The sequence below is a fragment of the Loxodonta africana genome, chromosome 25, assembly GCF_030014295.1.
Source record: "Loxodonta africana isolate mLoxAfr1 chromosome 25, mLoxAfr1.hap2, whole genome shotgun sequence".
NCBI classification, from domain to species: domain Eukaryota; kingdom Metazoa; phylum Chordata; class Mammalia; order Proboscidea; family Elephantidae; genus Loxodonta; species Loxodonta africana.
Window position 1 is genome coordinate 44,111,781 of NC_087366.1, and position 22,310 is coordinate 44,134,090.

The window sequence follows — 22,310 nt, forward strand, 5'->3', positions numbered from 1 at the left end:
AACAGTTCACTGCTCTTAAAAAAAGACAAAAGGGCAGGTGCTCTCTTCTGGCCTCTGAATGTTTCTCTGTGAGGACGTGACGCCTGGAACTGTTCATGGCATTTTATAAGCTGGAGAAGACAAGTCTGAGACAGAAGCCAAAGCCTGGGGAAGACAGAGCAGAAAAATGGAAAGAATCTGGGGTCCCTGACCATGTTGCTGAGCTGTACTAGCAGTGTAAGTTTGTAATAAATTTCCTCATTTTTTGTTATGGGTTGACTTGAGTCCCCCAAAATATGGTTGGAATCCTAACCCCTATACTGTGGATATTATCCCATTTGGGAATAGGGTTTTCTTTGTTATATCAATGATGCCATATCAGAATCTAGTGTGTTTTAAGCCAATCACTTCTGAGACATAAAAGGAATAGACACGGCACAGAAGCAAGGAAGCACAGATGAGGGAAGACAGATGCCATGCCACATGAAGATCACCAAGGAACTGAGAAACAGAAGCTAAAAAGAGACAAGGACTTGCCCCAAGAGCTGAAAAGAGAAACCTTCTAGAGTTGGTGACCCAAATTCATACTTCTAGCCTCCTAAACTGTGAGAAAAATAAACTTCTGTTCATTAAAGCCAACCACTTAAGGTATTTCAGCACTAAGACACTACACTTAAGTCTTTCTGACTTGCGTATTCTCTTACTTAAGGCCAAAATCATCATAAATGATAAAGATTAACTAAGCATGAGTATCTTAGTTATTTAGTGCTGCTATAACAAAAAATACCACAAATGAATGGCTTTAACAAAGAGAAATTTATTTCCTCACAGTAAAGTAGGCTGAAAGTCCAAATTCAGGGCGTCAGCTCCAGGGAAGGCTTTCTCTCTCTGTCAGCCTTCTCATCAATCTTCCTCTGGACTAGGAGCTTCCCTGTGCAGGAACCCCAGGTCCAAAGGACACGCTCTGCTCCCGGCACTGCTTTCTTGGTGGTTGCTTCCCTTTCCTTTTATCTCTTGTAAGATAAAAGGTGGAACAGGCCACACCCCAGGGAAACTCCCTTTACATTGGATCAGGGATGTGACCTGAGCAAGGGTGTTACATCCCACCCTATCCTCTTTAACCATAGGCAGAGATTATGATTTATAACACAGAGGAAAATCACAAAAATGGAGGACAACTACACAATACTGGGAATCATGGCCTAACCAAATTGACACATATTTTGGGGGGCCACAATTCAATCCACGACAATGAGTGTTTTCTAATTTTTTTTTTTTAATATTACAAAATACAAGCTTTCCATTTCTTCTCTTAGAAAACTACAAGAAATAATTGTAAGTATTTTACCCCTTTCAGATATAGAATGAACACAAGTTAAACATACCAGTGTGGGGAGAGGAGGAAGGTCCACTGACTGAAACGAAAAGTTGAAAGCAACCCCATGTTTAGGATGCCTCTCAAAATGTATTGTTAAAATAAGAATGAACCTTAGAAACATTGTTCAGTAAAATCAGTCACAAAAAAAAATATCGTATGATCCCATTTATATGAAATATATAGGCAAGTATATAGAAAACAGCGTTTATTAGTGGTTACCAAGGGTGGAAGGGAGGGGGAAAAGGGAACTCATTGCTTTGGGGACACTGAGCTTCTGTTAAGGGTGACAGAAAAATATGGAAACTAGTTGTCGTCAAAAACAGCTAGTTGAGTTGCTTTCAGTTGATTTATTCTTAGGGCTTTCTTAGTAAAAACAAAAAATAAGAGGACAAACATAGGGGTCAACTACTATCATTCAGGGGACTTATTAAACATCAGCATGCATGAGATGCCAACCTGTAGGATGTTGGAATCCACAGCATCCAATTAGAATTTTATCATCCTTGAATAAAGCAAGAAAGGTTCCTTTGTTCATTTTCAAACTAAACAAAGTGAATCTTTACTCACAGGGCAATTATCAGCATGGTGTTCTTTTGCAATTACTGCCTCCAACCATGAAAGCATTTCTTATACTGTGCCATCTAAAAACAAATTCTAAAGCAAGTGTGTGGCTTAAGTTTCCTTTTTAGTGTATATGTTTACTGAACTCCATTAACTCATATCTTCAAAAAATGCACTTTTAATATTTGGAGAAAAGGCGTTTTCCCCTGAGGTGAAACATGACTTCCTCCATGTTTTAATTTTTTTATGAAAATTTTTTCCTAATTATTCTGAACTTTTAAAATTATCTTGCAAATCATAACTCTACTGACATGCACAGTAATATATATTATTTAAATTTTGGAAAATTAACATTAACTGGAAATTAAGCTGATGTTCTGACACTGTGCCTCTAAAGAAACTTTTGAGGAAATTAATACTTTTTCCCTTGTTCTAAGGAGGACGGAACAAAAGGTAAATAGGTTGATAGTAACAGGAAGTTTGAAATTAGACACCAGGGGTAGTTTCCTAACAAAGATATATTTCCAGTGGAGGTTGTGAGGACACATTTTCCTTATATGTCTATGATTTTATTGTCTTCTACAGACATCATGGAAAGGTGCTGGGGCACCATCTCTTTGGATTGTATGGGTCCAGATAATGGACCAGAGAAAGGGAAAACTGCCCTACGAGCTGTGAATAAAAAACTGTATCATCAGACCATCAAACCTCAAGATGAAAGACAAAGGTAGACTTCGAGGGCCCTAAGGAGTGTGGCAGTGATGGGTATGGTTCTTCTCTCTACATTTATAATGTCCAATGAGTTCCACATTCACAAACCAGCCCAGACCACTGAGAAATCATTACCTTGCTCACCCTTCTGCTACCAGCATATCTAAGCAGAATGATGGAATAACAAAAGCTTCAAATCACAAGCATAGGAGTTGAAAATGAAAAGTAGTACATGGACTTAACATAAAAGATAGCTGAAAAACAAGTAGATAGCACTTGCTTGGAACAGCATAAAAACTCCCATTTTTCTCAAGAGCTCATGAGAAATACTATGCTCTTCATACAAAATTAGTAATGCTCTGATACATGTTAGAATCATTTGCTAAACAATTTATATGTGGCAAGTATTTATGTCTAGAATTTTAGCACTGGATAGAACCTCTAGTGATTCAATGCTTTTCTTTGACAAATTGATAAACATCTACTCATAGTATACATGATAAAATAATTGTAATCAACAGAGAGTCTGGCAAACATACCAAGACCAAAGTTGATCAGTGGTTACCAGAGATGGCTGGGAAGGGAAAATGGGGAGTTATTGGTTAAGGTGTTCTAAGTTTCTGTTGGGGGTAATGAAACACTGCATAACATGGTGAATGCAACGAATGTCACTGAACTATGCACTTAAAAATGGCTAAATGGCAATTTTTTGTTATGTTATATACATTTCAGTATTTTTTTTAAAAAAGAGTGAGCCTGTAAATATCTCAGTGATATATATCTAATATTTGCTGAATATAGCTAAGAAACAGAGACATCAGTGTCCACACATGTCCAGAAAAGCAGTCTTTGCAAAAATAGTTAGGAGACATCACTAAACAAATGGACTACTACAGCCTTCAACAATTAAAAAAAACAAGCAAGCAAATCCTGGGAAGGGTAAGAATCAGTTGCATTATAATAGTGAAATATCTTGGATTCAGAAAAAACTTGCAAGGTATATAAGGAAATAGGAAATGGCAGTCCATTTAAAAGAACAAGCCAAAGTAACACAAATTGTCCCCATGGAAAGCCAATTAATGGACTTACTAGAAAAAGACTTTAAAACAACAGCACTAAACATGCTGAAAGAACTAAAGGAAAACATGGCCAAGAAGTAAAGGAAATCAGGAAAACAACACATGAAGGAAATTAGAATGCGAATAGATAGAAATTATAAAAAGAAACCAAGAAGAATTATAGAAGCTGAAAAGTATATTAAATGAAATGAAAAATTCACTGGAGGGGCTCAACAGTAGATTTGAACTGGCAGAAGAAAGAATCAATGAACTTGAAGATAAGATCGTTGACATTACTGAGTCTGGAGAGGAAACAGAAAAAAGGATAGAGAAAAGTTAAACAAGCCTAAGGGACTTGTGGAACACCGTTCAATGACCAATATATGCACTATGACAGTACTTGAACAAAAAGAGAAAGAAAGGGCATTACTTGACAGAATAATGGCCAAAAACTTCCCTAATTTGACAAAAGATATGAACTTACACATCCAAGAAGCTCAATGAATGCCAAGTAGAATAAACAGCAAAAAGAAACCACATGATCATAAAACTCTTAAAAATCAAAGATGAAGACAGAATCTGGAAATCAGCACAAAACAAGCACATCATCACATACAACGGATCCTCAGAAACCATGGAGGCCAGAAGGCAATGAGATAATGAGATAATATTTTTAAAGTGCTAAGAGAAAAGGACTGTGAACCAAGAATTACATGTTAGGCAAAACTGTCCTTCAAAAATGAGGGCAAAATTAAGACATTTTCAGAAAAACAAAAGCTGAGGGAGTTCATTACCTTGAGACCAGCCCTACAAGAAATCCTCAAGGGAGCCCTTCAGGTTGAAATGAAAGAATACTAAATAGTAACTCAAAGACGTGTTAAGAAAAAAGATGTCCACTAAAGGTAATCTCATGGGTAAATACAGAGGCCAGCTTTATAATATTTTTGGTTTGTAACTTTTTATGACTTATATGATTTAAATGACAAATGCATAAAACAAAATTATATTTTATTGGGTACACAATACATGAAGATATATTTTGTGATAACAACATCACAAAGGGGTGAGGAGGAGCAAAGGAACAGAGTTTTGTTTTTTTTTTAATGTTACTAAACTCGTAAGAAGTCCAAGCTGCACTGAAGACGGTAAAAAACAGGGCTCCAGGAATTGGCAGCATACAAATTGAGATGTTTCAACAAATGAACACAGCGCTGGAAGTGCTCACTATTCTATGCCAAGAAATTTGGAAGACAGCTCTTGGCCAACTGACTGGAAGAGATCCACATTTATGCCTGTTCCAAAGAAAGGTGATCCAACAAAATGCAGAAAGTATTGAACAGTATCATTAATATCACACACAAGTAAAATTTTGCTAAAAATCATTCAAAAGCAATTGCAACAGTATATTGACAGGAAACTGCCAGAAATTCAAGCTGGACTCAGAAGAGGACATGGAATCGGGAATATCATTACTGATGTCAGATGGATCCTGGCAAAAAACAGAGAATACCAGGAAGATGTTTACCTGTGTTTTATTGACTATGCAAAGGCATTTGACTGTGTGGATCATAACAAATTATGGGTAACATTGTGAAGAATGGGAATTCCAGAACACTTAATTGTGCCCCTGATGAACCTGTACATAGACCAAGGGGCAGTCATTCAAACAGAACAAGGGGATACTGCATGGATTAAAGTCAGGAAAGGTGTGTGTCAGGGTTGTATCCTTTCACCATACTTATTCAATCTGTATGTTCAGCAAATAATCTGAGAAGCTGGACTATATGAAGAAAAATGAGGTATCATCAGGACGGGAAGAAGAATCATTAACAACCTGCCATATGCAGATGACACAGCCTTGCTTGCTGAAAGTGAAGAGAATTTGAAGCACTTCCTGATAATGATCAAAGATTACAGCCTTCAGTATGGATTATACCTCAACATAAAACAAAAATCCTCACAACTGGAACAATAAGTAACATCACGATAAATGGAGAAAATATTGACGTTTTCAAGGTTTTCGTTTTACTTCGATCCACAATCAACACCCATGGAAACAGCAATCAAGAAATCAAATTCCATATTGCATTGGGCAAATCTGCTGCAAAAGACCTCTTTAAAGTGTTAAAAAGCAAAGACGTCACGTTGAAGACTAAGGTGCACCTGACCCAAGCCATGGTATTTTCAGTTGTCACATATGCATGTGAAAGCTGAACAATGAATAAGGAAGACTGAAGAATTGACACCCCTGAATTACTTTGAATTATGGTGTTGGCAAAGAATATTGACTATACCATAGACTGCCAAAAGAACAAACAAATCTGACTTGCAGGAAGTACAGTCCGAGTGCTCCTCAGAAGCAAGAACAGCAAGAGTTCATCTCACATACTTTGGACATGTTATCAGGAGGGTCCCTGCAGGAGATCATGCTTGGTAAATTAAAGAGTCAGTAAAAAAGAGGGAGACCCTCAATGAGATGGACTGACACAGTGTCTGCAACAATGGGCTCAAGCATAACAAACTATTGTGAGGATGGTGCAGGACCGGGCAGTGATTTATGAGTTGGAACAAACTCGATGTTACCTAACAACAACAGAAGAATTAAGATGGTATCAATTTAAAGTAGATTGTTATAAATTTAGGATGTTAAATATAATTCCCATGGTAATCTGCAAGAAAATATCTAAGAAATACTCAAGAAAAGCAAGAAGGGTATTAAAATAGCTCCTTACAAAAAATCAAACTAAACAAAAAAGTAGCCAATACTGGAGAAAATGAGGGACAAAAAAGTTATTACACACTGAAAAAAAACATAACAACATGGCAGAAGTCCTTCCTTATCAGCAATTACTGTAAATGTAAATGGGTTAAACTCTCCAATCAAAAGGCAGAGATTGACAGAATGAATAAGAAAATATGATCCAACTATATGTTGATTATGCAAGACCCATTTTATTTTTTTCTGATTTTTTTTAAATTGTATTTTAGATGAAGGTTTACAGAGCAAACTAGTTTCTCATTAAACACTTGGTACACATATTGTTTTGACATTGGTTAATAACCCCACAACATGTCAACACTCTCCCTACTCAACCTTGGGCTCCCTATTACCAGCTTTCCTGTTCCTTCCTGACTTCTAGTCCTTGGCTCTGGGCTGGTGTGATCCTTTAGTCTAGTTTTGTTTTATGTATGGGCCTGTCCAATCTTTGGCTGAAGAGTGAACCTCAGGAGTGACCTCATTACTGAGCCAAAAGGGTGTCCAAGGGCCACACTCTCAGGGTGTCTCCAGTCTCCATCAGGACAGCAAGTCTGGTCTTTCTTTTTGAGTTAGAATTTTGTTCTAAGTTTTTCTCCAGCTCTGTCCACGACCCTCTATTGTGATCCCTGTCAGAGCTGTGAGTGGTAACCAGGCACCATCTCACTGTACTGGACTGTCTGGTGGAGGCTATGGTAGATGTGGTCCATTAGTCCTTTGGACTAATCTGTCCCTTGTATTTTTAGTTTTCTTCATTATTTCTTGCTCCCAAAGGGATGAGACCAGTGGAGTATCCTAGACAGCAGCTCACAGACTTTTAAGACCCCAGATACTGCTCACCAAAGTAGAATGTAGAATATTTTCTTTATAAACTGTGTTATGCCAATTGAGCTAGATGTCCCCCGAGACCACAGTCCCCACAGCCTCATCCCAGAAGTTCAGTCCCTCAGGGAGTCTGGATGTGTCTATGGAGCTTCCACGGCCTTGCCTTGTACAAGTTGCGCTAGCTTCCCCAGTATTGTGTACTGTATTACCTTTCACCAAAGTTACCAGTTATCTATTACAAGACCCACTTTAGATCCAAAGATATATATAGATTGAAAGTGAAATGATGGAAAAAAAATTACATATAAATAATAACCAAAAGAGAACTGCAGTGACTAAATTAATATCAGATAAAACAGACTTTACAAGAGATAAAGTAGGACATTAAATAATGATAAAAGGGTCAATTCCTTGAGGAGATAACACAGTTACAAATACATAGGCACCTAACAAGAGAGCCCCCAAAATATATGAAGCAAACATTGGCAAACTCAAAGAGAAAAATAGACAGTCCTGCAATAATAGTTGGAGGCTTCAATACGCCACTTTTAATAATGGATAGAACATCTAGAAAAAAGATCAAGAAGAAAATAAACTTGAACAACACCATAAACCAGCTAGACCTAACATTTATATAACACTCCACCTAACAACAGCACAATATGGATTCTTCTCCAGTGCACATGGGATCATTCTCCAGGATAGAACATAAGTTGGTCACAAAACAAGTCTCGATAAACTTAAAAACACTGAAATCATAGAAAATATTCTTTCTGGCCATGATAGAATGAAATTAGAAATCAATAACAGAAGGAAAATTGAAAAGAGAATTAAAAATTAAAAAACAAATATGTGTAAATTAAACAATATACTATTATACAATCAGTGGGTCAAAAATTCATAACAGAAATTAGAAAATACTTATAAATGAATGAAAATCAAAGCACAACATACAAAAACTCATGGGATGCAGGGAAAGCAGTGCTCAGAGGGAAATTTATAGCTGTAAACACCTACATTAAAAATGAAGAAAGATCTCAAATCAATATCCTAATTTTACAACTTGAAGAATTAGAAAAAGAAGAGCAAACTACCTTATTTTTATGTGAATAACATGTGCCTTACGTGTTTGTTTGCCAGCTATGCCCTCCCCACTCAAGGCATCCTCACAAGCGAGTAAGGCCATGCCAATTTTCTTCCATATCTTGCTGTAAAAATATTAGCATAGCACTCTTACAAAAATACCTCACAGGGGAGGGCATGGCCAGCAAACAAATGCAGAAAGCTCACATTACTTGCATAAAAATATGGTAAGCCCAAAGCTATCAAAAGAAGAAAAACAATAAAGATTCAAATGAAGATAAAGAAAAAATAGAAAAGCAATAATTGATGAAATTAAAAGCTGATTCTTTGCAAAGATCAATAAAACGACAAACCTTTAGCTAAACAAATAAGTGAAAAGAGGGAAGACACAAATAACAAAAATCAGATATGAAAGTTGGGGGCATTATTACCAGCCCTATAGAAATAAAAAAGAGTATAAGAGAATACTATGAACAATTGTACACCAACAAATTAGATAACTTGGATGAAATGGACAGACTCCTAGACACGTACAAACTACCTTAATTTACTGAAGAAGAAACAGAAAATAACAATGGACTTAAAACAAGGGAAGATAATGAATCAGTAATCAGAAACTTCCCAACAAAGAAAAGTCCCGGACCAGAAGGCTGATTTGTAGTGATGAATTCTACCAAAAATTTAAAGAATTGGCACCAATCCCTCTCAAGTTTTTCCAAAAAATAGAAAAGGAGGGGGCACTTCCTAACTCATTGTATGAGGCCAGCGTTACCCTGATACCAGCCAGATAAAGACATCACAAGGAAAAAGACTGAGCCCAGGCAGACTCTAGAATTTATACATACTGAGAAATGCCTAAGGGCCAGAGCATGATGGACCAATGAGCTTCCTAGGGAGGAATTAATTCTCAAGTGGTAAATAAGAAATAAGAATATACTCCAGGCACTGGAGAAGAGGGACAATTGTGAGAGCAATGTCTATTCTGTCTCTTGGTTTTACCGTAAAGCTTTGCTTCTACAAAGCAGTACAGGCCTAGGAAGAAAGAAGGTGGCCAGTAAGAGTGAAGTTGATGTTTCCACAGAATATTTCAGAGGCATTCAAAGCAAACAGTAAAATTACTTTGAAACAAGGTGTCATAATAGGGCACAATATTGAGAGATGAGAGTCTTTGCAATTTAACACACTGACTTTAGTGTACTGGCACAGTTTGGCTTCAAGGAGAGAAGTACATTACATAAGGCAATGCCAACCTCAGTGCCAGTCCCAGCTTCAGCATCTGGAAGTGCCTTGGACAGCAGCAAAGTAGAATCACAGTAGCAAAGCTGATCACAGTGGGAGACGCCATCCTCAGTAGCAGTTGGAAGCCACACCAGAGGTGGCAGGTGGCACCAGAGCTTTGCAAGCAGCAGGAGGCTCTGCCCATGGCAAGGGCATCCTTCTCCAGATGTAAAAGTCTACCCCTGGAGTTCATTATTCCTCTCCAGCCAGTTATGCTACTTAGGAGATTGATCTCTAGCAAAGCTAATGTTTAGAAAATCTTTTGATCCCTCATCACTACAAATCTGGAAACTCAAAATTTTGTTTCTGGTTGGAAAGCTCTAAGAACAGCAGGCCTTGGACATTTAGGGATTAAGTAAGTTTTTCTCAAACAATCCTGAAATTCAGTTTAATGTAGTAATTTATGAACTTTTAAGACACACGTTTGAATCATGGGTGTCGTCCAGGAGTGAGTCACGTAATCAAAGAGCGGGGCTATCTGGCCGCCTGGCCTCCGTATCACAGTGAGGCTTTCCTGGATGCCACAGCTCTTCTTAAAGATCAATCACTGTAGGAATTTGCTTGCACTAGGAGGACACCCCTTCCTTGTTTGAATGATGGTCCTTTAGAGATAGTGATGGTGACTAAAATGCTAAATTATCCACGTTGTTGTTTATACCTTGCTGACTACCCAAAACTATACAAATAAATATTAATACAATGAACATCCATCCACCCAATGCCCTACTCAAACTGGACTGCCAATCTTGTAATTACATCTGGCAAAAATTGTATTAAGCCCTTTTCTCCCTTGAAGAATTCTTTGGCTAAAACAATGTAATTGCAAATGCAACCAGAAATCTACTCTGCTGATATCAGAAATGTCTTTCTGGATTAAACGGCATGTCTCAAAATTTTCTCCTGAAGTCCATCTTTTGTTTTAGTTTTTTCTAACCTTGTGTTTATCATCTTTTGTTTTAGTATGGAAACAAGCAAGCAAGAGATTCAGAACAGGTGCTGGCCTATTTATTTTAGACCATTAAAAAAAAAAAAAAAAAATTGTCATCGAGTCGATTCTGACTCATAGCGACTCTGTAGGACAGAGCAGAACTGCCCCACAGAGTTTCCAAGGAGCGGATTCAAACTGCCGACCTTCTGGTTAGCAGACGTAGCTCTTAACCACTACACCACCAGGGTTTCCACTTATTTTAGAAGGAAGTAAATTTAAGAATGGATATAAAGAGTCATTATTCTCTCTCCATGAAAAATATTAAACTTTCCTTGTAAGTAACTTTATCAATGGAAAAAAAATTTTAATTTTTTTTTCATTGTTGACCACAAGAATTCTATTCATATAGATTTCCACCAATAGTAGGTTTCTAAGTACAGGAAAGTATATATTCATTCGCACAAAATTTTTATTATGTGACCAAATGACAGTGACCAAGTGTGTCAACTGAAGTTCAAATCAGAAGGCCAGGAACTCTTACGTTGCCACATTGGCAAGCTCTTCATTAGCAAGTACCTTCAGGAAGTATAGCAAGTACCTTCAGGAAGTATACGCCTTCCCCTACTATCATCTGAAAACAGACAAGAGATAAAAGACTAAACTAAGTCAAATACTTTCTCCATTCCTTGTAGCTCATCTCCATCTGCAAACCTTTTGTCTGGGTATCTTTTTTAAAACACATTTTACGCAGGCATATATATCAGCTTTCTTGATCTCAACACCAATTCTGTGACATCACTTATATAAAAAAAAAAAAATTTTTATATACCCAAGATAAAATCAATTAAAGAGATGGATCCAAATATACCTTAAAAATTATCCTAAAAAAAAAGAAAGAAACCACATAAGCATTTAGGGCAAGAGCCTTCATCTTTGAATGCCTCCCTATCTTTTGCTCATTACTGATGCGCTGCCAGTGTTAACGCCAGTCATCAAGAGGTCTATCATATCTGCTCCTCATAGCCTCTGAGCATCTTGCTTCCTTTCCTCATCATTTAACTCAAAGGATACATGGGCTTCCAGTTCATCTTTGTTTTTTCTTAAAGAAAACGGGCAGAGTAAAGCATTCCTTTCCACGGGCCACTTTAAGCAAAGCCCAGAGCATGGTCATCTTGTCATTACTCTGTTTTTGTCAGATTTCCTAGAGTGAAAAAAGCTACAGCCACAATGATAACTTTGTTTTCTGTTTTATAGAATATTTTTATGGTTAAGCAATTCCTTATGACCACATTCATGGTGTGGCTAAAAGTTAGAAGGTCAAGAAGGCAGGAACTACTTCGTAGCTTGCTGGGAGTAGAACAGGTGTGCAGGCTGACCACAGCGGGAAAGGAGTATCTTGAAATGAGAGAAGAAATGCACAGTCTTCTCACTTTCATGCTGCTTAAACATCACAACAAGAGGCAGTAAGGGCCCCACGAGAGGACAGCACATTGAAGGTCTTGGGTATTGGAATGCTACAGTTCATAAGCATTTCAATGCCTACCTTGCCATCTTTTCTTCTCTTTTCACCCATCTTTCTTGTTCTACTTGGAGGTGTTTTCCTAGTATGAATGGGCAGGGACTGCAAAACTTCCAATTAAGTTTTTGAAGGGAATTTGACATCTCAGAGAATAGTATTTTGACTCTGAAAAGTGAAAACCATGAATGGCTGACAGTGGAAGACTTCCCTTTTCCACACAGGCTGATTACTGTTAGCATGTAAAATGAGGTTGGAAAATAATGCCAAAATGGGAACACGAATGAAGTTGGTTAATGCCCAGGTGAAGAACCTGACTCTCCAACAACAGATGAATGACACTGGGAAAAAAGAACACGAACATCATTATGCAAAAGAGGAACATGTGTGTGTCAGGCATACATGCATGCACTTGGGTACACGCACAAGCACACACATACTATATTAGGATATAACATAAAGCATCACTGAGCATGCCCTCTTATTTGCTTAGTAGAAGACTTCCTTCCATCATCTGAATGAGAATTTATGATCCAGGGTCATAATTAAGAATATTTCAGGAGCGTTACGAAAGGGTCAAGTGAAGATGTTCTTGTCTTTACCAAAATATGTGTATTGAGTTTTCATCAGCTATATTAATTTACTAAGTATTTCTATTACTGGAGTCTTTTAAGGGTGGGCTTAGTTGGGACTGAAAATATACTTACGAGAAAACACTTTGAGGATATATTAGGAAGGAGCAGAAAAAATACAAGATGAATCTGAAGCATCTTGTAGTAGCAGAAAGTTAGGATGTGCTCAAAAAATAAAAGGATGTGGGTATGTCCAAGGGCCACAGGAGCCAGCATGAAAGAACTCTCCATGGCCAAAGCTGGAAAAATTTAAGCAAAAAATAATAATAATAATAATATAGTACTAGATTATAAACTGAAGTATAAATAAATACCCAAGGGTCCATACTGATATAAATTAATGATCGAACAAATAAGTATTGGGGGAAAAGAGACAAAACTTCCTTATAGAAGAATTCCAAACAATTTACAGATCTACACTCCAGTCAAGATGTGGAGCTCAGTCTTCCTCTCACCCTTTGAATGTGGGCTGGGCTTACTAGCTCACTTCCCAAAATAGAGTGTGAAGAGAAAAAATATTTTTACAGTTACAACAGGTATATATAGGTGAATATATACAAGTACAACACTACCTTAACCAAGAGATCAAGATTAACATCATGAGTTACGTTACGTGGAGACCATGTACACCTCTGTGATGTTTTTTCCAAAAACCCGTAATTCCAGTCTAATCATGAAAAAATAAGTCAGACCAACCCAAACAGAGGGCATTCTACCAGCGCCTTACCAGCACTCCGTATAACTGTCAAGGCCACGGAACAAACGTCTGCCGAGTGAGGGAGGCAAACTAACATACAGTGAGAATGCAGGGAAAGCCAAGAGGGGTGAGGGGTGTACAGGAGGTGTCTACATTAACTCTGCAACTTTTCTGTGAATCGAACACTACCCCAAAATAAAAGTTGTTTTTTTTTTTAAAGAATGTATTAGGAATCTTATTGGAAACTGTCACAGGCCAGAATTGACTAATGACACATGACAACTGAATATAATGTAGTCTCCGGGATTAGATTCTGAAACAGAAAAAGGACATTAATTGAAAAACTGATGAAATGTGAATAAGGCCTGGAGTTTAGATGTTAACATTAACGGAAAATGAAATTGGATGAGAAGTATACATACTCTCTTTGCAACTTTTCTGTAAATCAAACATTATTCCAAAATAAAAGTTTATTAAAAAATAAAAAAGGACATATTAGAAATCTTACTAAACAGGTTTCAAGCAATGTGTGTGCACGTCACAGATTAAAGAAAGAAGATTTTAGGGAATGAGAACAGTTCGGAAACAGTCAAGTCATGAAGTCATAGTAGAAGATTCTTGCTGATCAAGCCTGGCAGGTCTTTACGAGACTCTGGCAGTTTTGTCACATTCCTGCAGTGTCTTACAGTCTCTGATCAAGTGCACTCAGCCAAAGCAGGGCAGAAGACGACATCATGAACAAGTCAGGCCAAATTACTCAGGGAAAATAAAGAAGCTAATGTCTTCGTCATGACTAATTAAATTGGGATATATAGAAATTTATACCAAATGTTAATCCACTGTAGATAATAATATCAGATATTGGAACAGGTGACTAAAGTGGGCATGCCATCTCTATTTCCTACATCTGAAAAAATCATGGAATCTCAACCTGCAGACTGGTTTAGATACAGCCTTGTTTAGTACCTTCTTCATCCAACATTTCATCATAACCCTATGAGTGCCTCTTCAGTGGTTTCTCATGGCATGTTTGTTTCTGCCCACTGAACTCTTATTGCATTTAACGTCTACACCATTTATTTGGTACAGATTTATTTCAATAGTCAAACTAATCAATGTTGGTGTCTATCAGGCACTGTGTCAGGCATTGTTATGAATAAGACACAATTTTTGTCCTCAAACTTTCCATCTAGAAAGGAAGACAGAGAATTGACACAATTAAAAAAGTGTGGTAAGTGGTGTAATGAATGCTTACACATGACACCACAGGACCACCTTGGAGGGGCACCTCTCTAGGCTTCAGGGTTACAAGGGATGGCATGCAAGTTGAGCTCTGAAGGCTGACTAGACCGTAAGCAACCTGATGAAAGGGGCAGCCACTGGACAGCGGCCAGGTAAGGCTTAGCCTCCGGCCAGAGGCCGGCTACGGCTAAGCTAAAACTGCGGGAGTGAAAAATAAGGGGCTGGGGTGAATACCACAGAGCATCGGTCTGAGGTGGCCGTGCAGGCGCGGAATACTGCACGCTTGCACAGAGAGCCTCAACTTGTCCTCCTGGCCACATATCACAGAGATGTAGCTGACGGTGGGGGGCACTGGGAGGAGCTAAGTGACCATTTGCCCTTCGCCCCAGCCATCTTGTGACTCCTGAACCCCACTGCAACTGTGTCGACCGGATGACGACATCATCGTAAAAGTTGCCCACTAACCTTGATGGACCACGTTCCTGAACACACCCTGAAGAAGAGCCCCGCCTCTGTTTTCCTTCACGTATAAACCCCTGGGCCTGCCGATCAGGGAGCCATCTTGGCAACTAAATACCAGTGTGTTCCTTTGCTTGGCCAAGCAAATAAAGTTTTCTTCTTTCGCTTTCACCAGACTTGTGTCTCAGTGTGGGGCCAAGTGAGACCTGAAGGACCGGTAACACTGAGGTCAAGGGTCCAATCATATATATTTAAATCTTCCAGTGCCTGAAGCCCAGTTCTTTGCAAATACTGGAATGTTTGTTAATTATGACAATAATATTGATAAAATGCATCAAGATAATAACAGTGGCTTGGGTCCAAGATACAATGATGAACAGGGCATAATTCCAACATTCAAGGCGTTTTGGGAATTCTCCCCGTTCATCTTTGTGTCCCTCATGCCAATCACATTGTTGGGTATATCCTTGGCACTCAGTAAACGTTTGCTCCATAGATGAGCCTGCTCAGGCTCCCCACATCCAGTCCAGCACCAACTCCTGTGAACTCTTATTTCACAGTATTTCTTGCATCTGTCCTTCCAGTTTTTCATTCCTTCCATCCTTTATCATGTCCTTGTTCCTTCTCACCTAGTCTATTAAAACAGACTTTACATTAGTCTCCCAAATCCAGGCCTTCATGCCTCAGTACATGCCACCAGCAGATTTTCTTAAACTATGATTTGATAAATAAAGTGCCCATTCAAATACCTCCCATGTACTTAGAGATTAAAGCCCAAAGTCTTCAGTTCATCATCCAAAATTCTGAAGTCCTCAAGCCTTAGGGTCATGTCCTTACCAAAGACTTTGATTGTTTTTACAACCCAATACTCCCTTAACCAAACCCTATCCTTCAGCCGTACTTGTTAACTCACTGGTCTTCCAAGCAGGCTTTCGATGCCTAGATTCTGCTCAGAAGCCCTGGTTCAGGCCAATCTTACACCTGGAAGCTCGTCTTCCTAGGCTCCTAAGGCCCAGTACAAACCAGTGTCCAGTGTGAAATCTTCATTGATCAGCTCCTCTTAACACCATGGGGTGAAATTCATCTGGCAGTTATCATTACTGCTTGGTATTTTCACACATGCATTCCAAAAACATTTTCAGGGCACATGTTATCAAGAGCGACCAGTCCCTGGAGAAGAACATTATACTTACTAGAGGGTTAGCTAAAAAGAGGAAGTCCCTCAACATGATGGACTGACACAGTGACTTCAACAATGGGCTCAAGCATAGCAACAATTGTTGAGGATGGCGCAGGACCAGGCAGTGTTTTGTTCTGTTGTATACAAGGTTGCTGTGATTTGGAACTGACTCAATAGCACCTAATAACATGCCAGAGCCCTGGTGGCACAGTGGTTAAGAGCTCAGCTGCTAATCAAAAGGTCAGCAGTTTGAATCTACCAGCCACTCCCTGAAAACCCTATGAGGCAGTTCTACTCTGTCCTATAGGGTGGCTATGAGCCAGAATCAACTTGACTTGAAGGCAATGGGTTTGGTTTTGGTTGGTGGTTGTTTAATGGTGAATGATTTTAACTTTGCATTTCCATGATGACTGGTAAGATCAAGCACATTTTCACACATTTAATGGCTATTTGGATGTCCTCTTTTGTGAAGTATCTGTCCAAGTGTCTTGCTCAGTTTTCTGCTGGGTCACCTGTCTTTTTTTTATTGATTTATAGATGCTCTTTACATATTCTGGATAAAAATCCTTTGTCGTGTGTGTTGAACTTTGTGACTTACCTTTTCAACCTAATGATGGAATCTTTTTATAAACTAAAGTACTTAATTTTAATATAGTCAAGTTTACTAATCTTAAAAAATTGTGATTATTAAAACTGGTTTAATTTTTTTCTCTACTCTAAGCAATGAAGATTTTTTAATTATTTTCTAAAAGTTTCATAGTTTTACCTTCTAATTTAGATCTACAACTCACTTTAGACTGATTTGTGCGTACGGTATGAAAGGGAGACCAAGATCTTTGTGTGTGTGTGTGTGTGTGTGTGTGTGTACAGATATACAACTGACCCAGCATCATTTTTTTCAAAAAACCATCTCTCTCCTACTGCACTTCAGCACCACTTTTGTCCCAGAGCAAATACCTATACATGCATGGGTCTGTTTCTAGGTTCTCTATTCTGCTCAGCTGATCTATTTGTTTACTCTTGCACCAATGTCACACTGCTTTAATTACTGTGACTTCATAGTAGGTTTTGATGTCTGGAAGCAGCCCTATAACTTTCGTTCTTTTTCAAGGTTCTCATGGCTATTCTTGGTCCTTTGCATTTCCATATAAATTTTAGGATTTTTATTTTTTTAACATATACAAATTTGCTGAGATTTTCATTGGAATTGCATCTACTACATAGATCAATAAGGATAAGAACTGAGATCTTATAATGTTAAGCCTTCCATTGCTTGGACATAGTATATTCTTACATTTATTAAGGACTTTAACAAATTTCTCTCCGTATTAATCAATAATATTAAAAAATATGTCTTAACATTTTTATTAGACTTATTCTTACGATTTGATATTTTATGCTAATATAAATGGTATTTTTTATTTTGATTTTTTTCTAATTTAATTTTGCGTATTGACTTTATACCATGTGGCCTTGCTAAATCCAGTGATGTTATTAGTTCTAAAACTGTATCTGTAGTTTATTTTGCATTTTCAAATGTAAGCAATCATGTTATCTATTAATAATGATTAATATTTATTGCTTTCTTCTCAATTCTCATGCTTTTGACTGCTTTTTCTTGCATATTGCTTTGCTAGGATCTCCTGAACAATGCTGGACAGAAGTGATGGTATTGGACATCTCTGTCTCATTCACAATCTATGTGGAAAATTTTTCAATATTTCACCATGAATTGTGATTTTTTTTTAAAAAGAAATCCTTTACTAGAATAATGAAGTTTCCTTTTATTCCCAGTTTGCTGAGAAATTTGTCATAATTTCTCAATTATGTAGAATTTCATCAAATGCTTTTTCTTCATTTATAGATCTGAGACATGTGATACGGATATGAGAAAATAATATGGGCTTACTCCTTTATTCTGTTAATATGAAACATTACATTGGTTGACTTTCAAATTTTATATCAATTTTGCACTACTGGAATAAATTCAACTTTATTATGATATATTATCACACGATTCATTACTGAATTTTTACCTGTATTTCATCCTTTCTAAACAAGTCTCTTGAAGCCAGTGTCTCATACTAGTTTGCATTTCTCTGGATTATTTGCAATACTGTAAACAGATTGTAATTGTATTTATAAAACTGTTAACATCTTGAAGGAAGGAGCCCTGCTCTAGTCTTTTAAGTCTTCCACCGTTTGGAACTTATATTGTCCATCCTTTAGAACACAGTATATGTCAAATAAAAGCCCGTTGAATGAAAGCCTTCACAGTCTCCTTCACACAAAAGACAGTTAACATACATCTGTTGATTGATGAGCTTGGTAATTGGTGCTTTCTGATTTCAATGGGTCCCCTCTTCCCAACTTAACTCCTCATACTATTATTGGGTCATACTCATTGCTGGGAGCACAATTATAGTTCAATCAGAGAAACAGTATGTTCACAAGGTTCATTGTCTGCTTTGGTGAATGGTGAACATGCTTATCACCCAACAGCCATGACATCCAATCCCATGATGCCCACTCAGGTCATTTAACTGGGCTCACTTCATATGTTAGGCAGCCATAAGACTTTCCAGTATAGATGAGTCGTCTTCTTTTCTTCACTGAAATTTTACTTAAGGGCTTGATCTGTGATTTTAAAAAATTGGACTCATTTTTCCGTTTCTGAGAAAATAAAAATGTTCTTTCTTAGTAAAAAGGTCTGTCTCTTTTAACAACCACAGTTTGGCATTTCATGTGTATCTCAACATTTATGTTGTACTCTAAACTCTCACAGCACAATCTGTGTAGGTATGAACATCCGGCAATCCAGAACCTTTAAACATCCCCAATAAACACGCTACAAGCAACATTTCTGGTCTGAGAGCTTGCCACAGACGCCGCCTCTGTCTGTCTAATGAATCTATGAGTCAACTCAGTGTGAGAACGTAACATAGCACAGCTACTGCTGTGTCCCTGAAGTTCAAAAGATTCATCAGACTTCTTAATCTTTAGAGCTAAAATAGAAGACAGCAATTTATTATATAGGTTTAAAACTGAGACGGCTGCAGAAGACTACAAAAGAAGTTAAAACTCTTGGAGAAATTAGCTGGATGTTGGCACGTGGTTATAATATGGAAGGAGAGAAGAGGAATAAATCCTAAGTCTGATAACCTTAAGCTTCTCAAAATAAATGTATTAAATATGGTATTTCACAGACAATGATTACATTAAATCATTAAGCCATACCAAAAAGAGTTAAAAGAAAGGAAAGCTTCTTCAGAACAAACTGAAATGTCAACCCACAATGAGAGAAGCCTAATAGTGGGGGGAAAATATGCTACCTGAAGTAGCAAAAGGTATGATCATGGACCCAATACAGAAATTCATTAGAAGACACTCTTGAGACATCTAAAAGTTCATTCCTTGATTGATGAGAGGAAGAGAATCCTGTCTCAGCCTAGGGTTTGCCTGTTTGTTTATCTAAAATCATAGGAAGTAATTCTGGTAAATGCTGACGTTCTGAAGTGTTTGCCTCACTGAAATTCTCCAGTGTAGCCAATAACACAAAACAGGAAGAGGATGTTTTCTAGATTTGTAAAATAATGGTAATTTTCAAAGTTCATTCCCTCAGGTTGAACTCTGCCTTTCCATGCCTTACTGATCTGCTCTGTGGGGTATAATACTTTCACCCATCTGCTCTGTAAGACATAAGTGGCCTTACATAATATGTGCCTAGACCATGATGACCAGGTTTGCTCCAATCCATTTATTCTTTGCTCACCATATGAATAATTTATTTTAGGAAGCAAGCATCCACTTGGCGTTTATTTACTATTCACCATTAACATAAACTCTATTTAAGAAGATGCAAATTCACACTTAGATGAGACTATTTTTTAAGTGTGAGGCATTCACTAAACCAAGATACCATGGCTCACTACAAGTGTGAACATTAAGGATTCTGATGTCTTTTACTCTTTACAAATTCTCTCATCTGCTTTCTCTTTCAATTTTAAAAAGGCTTTCTGATCTACTCTGCACATAAATATTACTTGACTTAATTCCACCAGCATTGAGCTGGGAAGGAGAGCAGGGACTTGTCTCTGTTAGCAGGAGAGCAAGTGGGAACCAGGGAGAATGGGAGTCAGCCTGAGGATGGCCAGACAGGGAGCAAGCAAGGGCTTGGAGGTCTATGTTAGAGTCAGACCACCAGAGAATGGGCTGGAGCCCGGGCAAAGAGGCAGTGTAATAAGTCCAGGTCAGTGAGCTGGCCTCTCTGACGGAAGGACCCATATGCATTAGGTCCAGGACTATAATGCTGGCAGGATGAACTCAAATGGGAAGTCTGGAGTGGGAGGGCTGGGCCAGAGACCCAGTCAGCACCTTAGGAGCAATGACACCTACAGCTGCTATGTGCTGAACATTTAATACAGGCAAAGCCTGTCCTAGGTCTTTATGTGCCGTGGGAGCCCTCGTGAAGGCTAATCACAGACGTTGTTTCTCCTCCTTCTGGGTCTTGGTTAGATTCCCCTTCTCAACTCCACTGAAGCAAGCTTTGGCCAAGAAACCTTCTTTGGCCAATGAACATGAGTCAATTGGATGTGCCACTACTGGGCAGAAGCACTGAGAGCCACTGCATGAGTCCTCAGCTGCCTTGACAATCATGAAAGCCTGTGTTGGGATGGAGCTTTCCTTAGGCCAGGCAACTGTGATCACAGAGTCCCTGCCAACCTGCAAAGATGACAAGTGTGAGGAAAAAAGTGTGAAGCTGACACCTTGGCATTGAGATTGCTTGTTACTTCAGTGTAGACACGGACTGTCTCATTTAACCATCATGCCAAATCTGTGATTCCTTTAAAGAGGAATGTGAATTGCATCTTGATGACTGTAAGTCCTTTGCCTAGGATCAGAGTTAAGAGATGGAATCAGAGTCAAAACCCAGGCCTCTTACCAGAGCCCCTACTCTCACCCACACTTTGGCAAGAGCCGAAGAAAAAATAAGGCATCTCCAACCACATAAACGGCATCAGGAAATCTCTACCAACACAGCTGGCATAAAACCAGGTCCCAGAGCAAAGAAGGCTCTGCAACTCTCCCACTTTCTGAAAAGAAAAAAAACTTCACAAATGAAATACACCATCAAAGGACACCAGGTTAATGTCATACTGTCCTCTGGAACAGTCAAACCTTACAGAATGATTACCCTCAAAATCACCCAGAGGGCTGAGCCAACAGGGGTGGATCAGGGGCTGGGGGAGCAGTCTCTTTCTCCCCTTGCTTCGATGGTATTCCCTTGCTTTGCTAGACCATGTCTTTCACTTTTAGATTATACCTGAAGGGAATACAGGATTCTACGGAGATAAGCCGCCACCCATCTCACAGTTGGTCGTACTGTGCGGGGCTGTGTGTTGCCATGATGCTGGAAGCCGTGCCACCAGCACTTCATATACCAGCAGGGTCATCCACAGCGGACAAGTTTCAGTGGAGCTTCTAGAGTAAGACAGGCTAGAAAGAAGGGCCTGGTGATCTACTTCCAAAATTATCTGATATAGTGCTGCAAGATGAGCTCCCCAGGTCAGAAGGCACTCGGAATACACAGTGGCTGCAACAACAGACTTAGGTATACCAGCAAAGATGGAGACAGACTGGATGATGCTTCTTTACCTATGTTGTACATAGGGTCACCATAAGTTGGAGCTGAATCAATGGCAAACTAACACCAACAACAGAGACAGATAAGATTTGCACTGTTTCCCAAGCCTAATGCCTTCTGAAGTCATAGAGTTATGAGGCAGAACAGGAAGCAAAGGAGTCTAAGGGGACGAGAGCATTATCTGTAGCAAATAAGACAATGTTCTATGTATAGCTGGTGATTTTACTTTTTCCTGAAATCTCCAAGCGGAATTCAAAGTCCAGAATGCACAGTACAAACACAACTTTCTCATAAGTTTCTACGAATGATTTAAGACTGGAAGAATTCCTTCATAGACATGTCTTCTTAATGGGTGCTCACCTTAACTGTTGGCCTATCAATGAT

At 38.5% G+C, this 22,310-nt stretch overlaps 1 protein-coding gene across 1 annotated transcript in view; it reads right to left on the reverse strand.

Annotated features, from left to right (window-relative positions):
• PLD5 (phospholipase D family member 5) overlaps positions 1-22,310 on the reverse strand; it is a 419,603-nt gene that overhangs the window by 394,296 nt on the left and 2,997 nt on the right. The window lies entirely within an intron of this gene.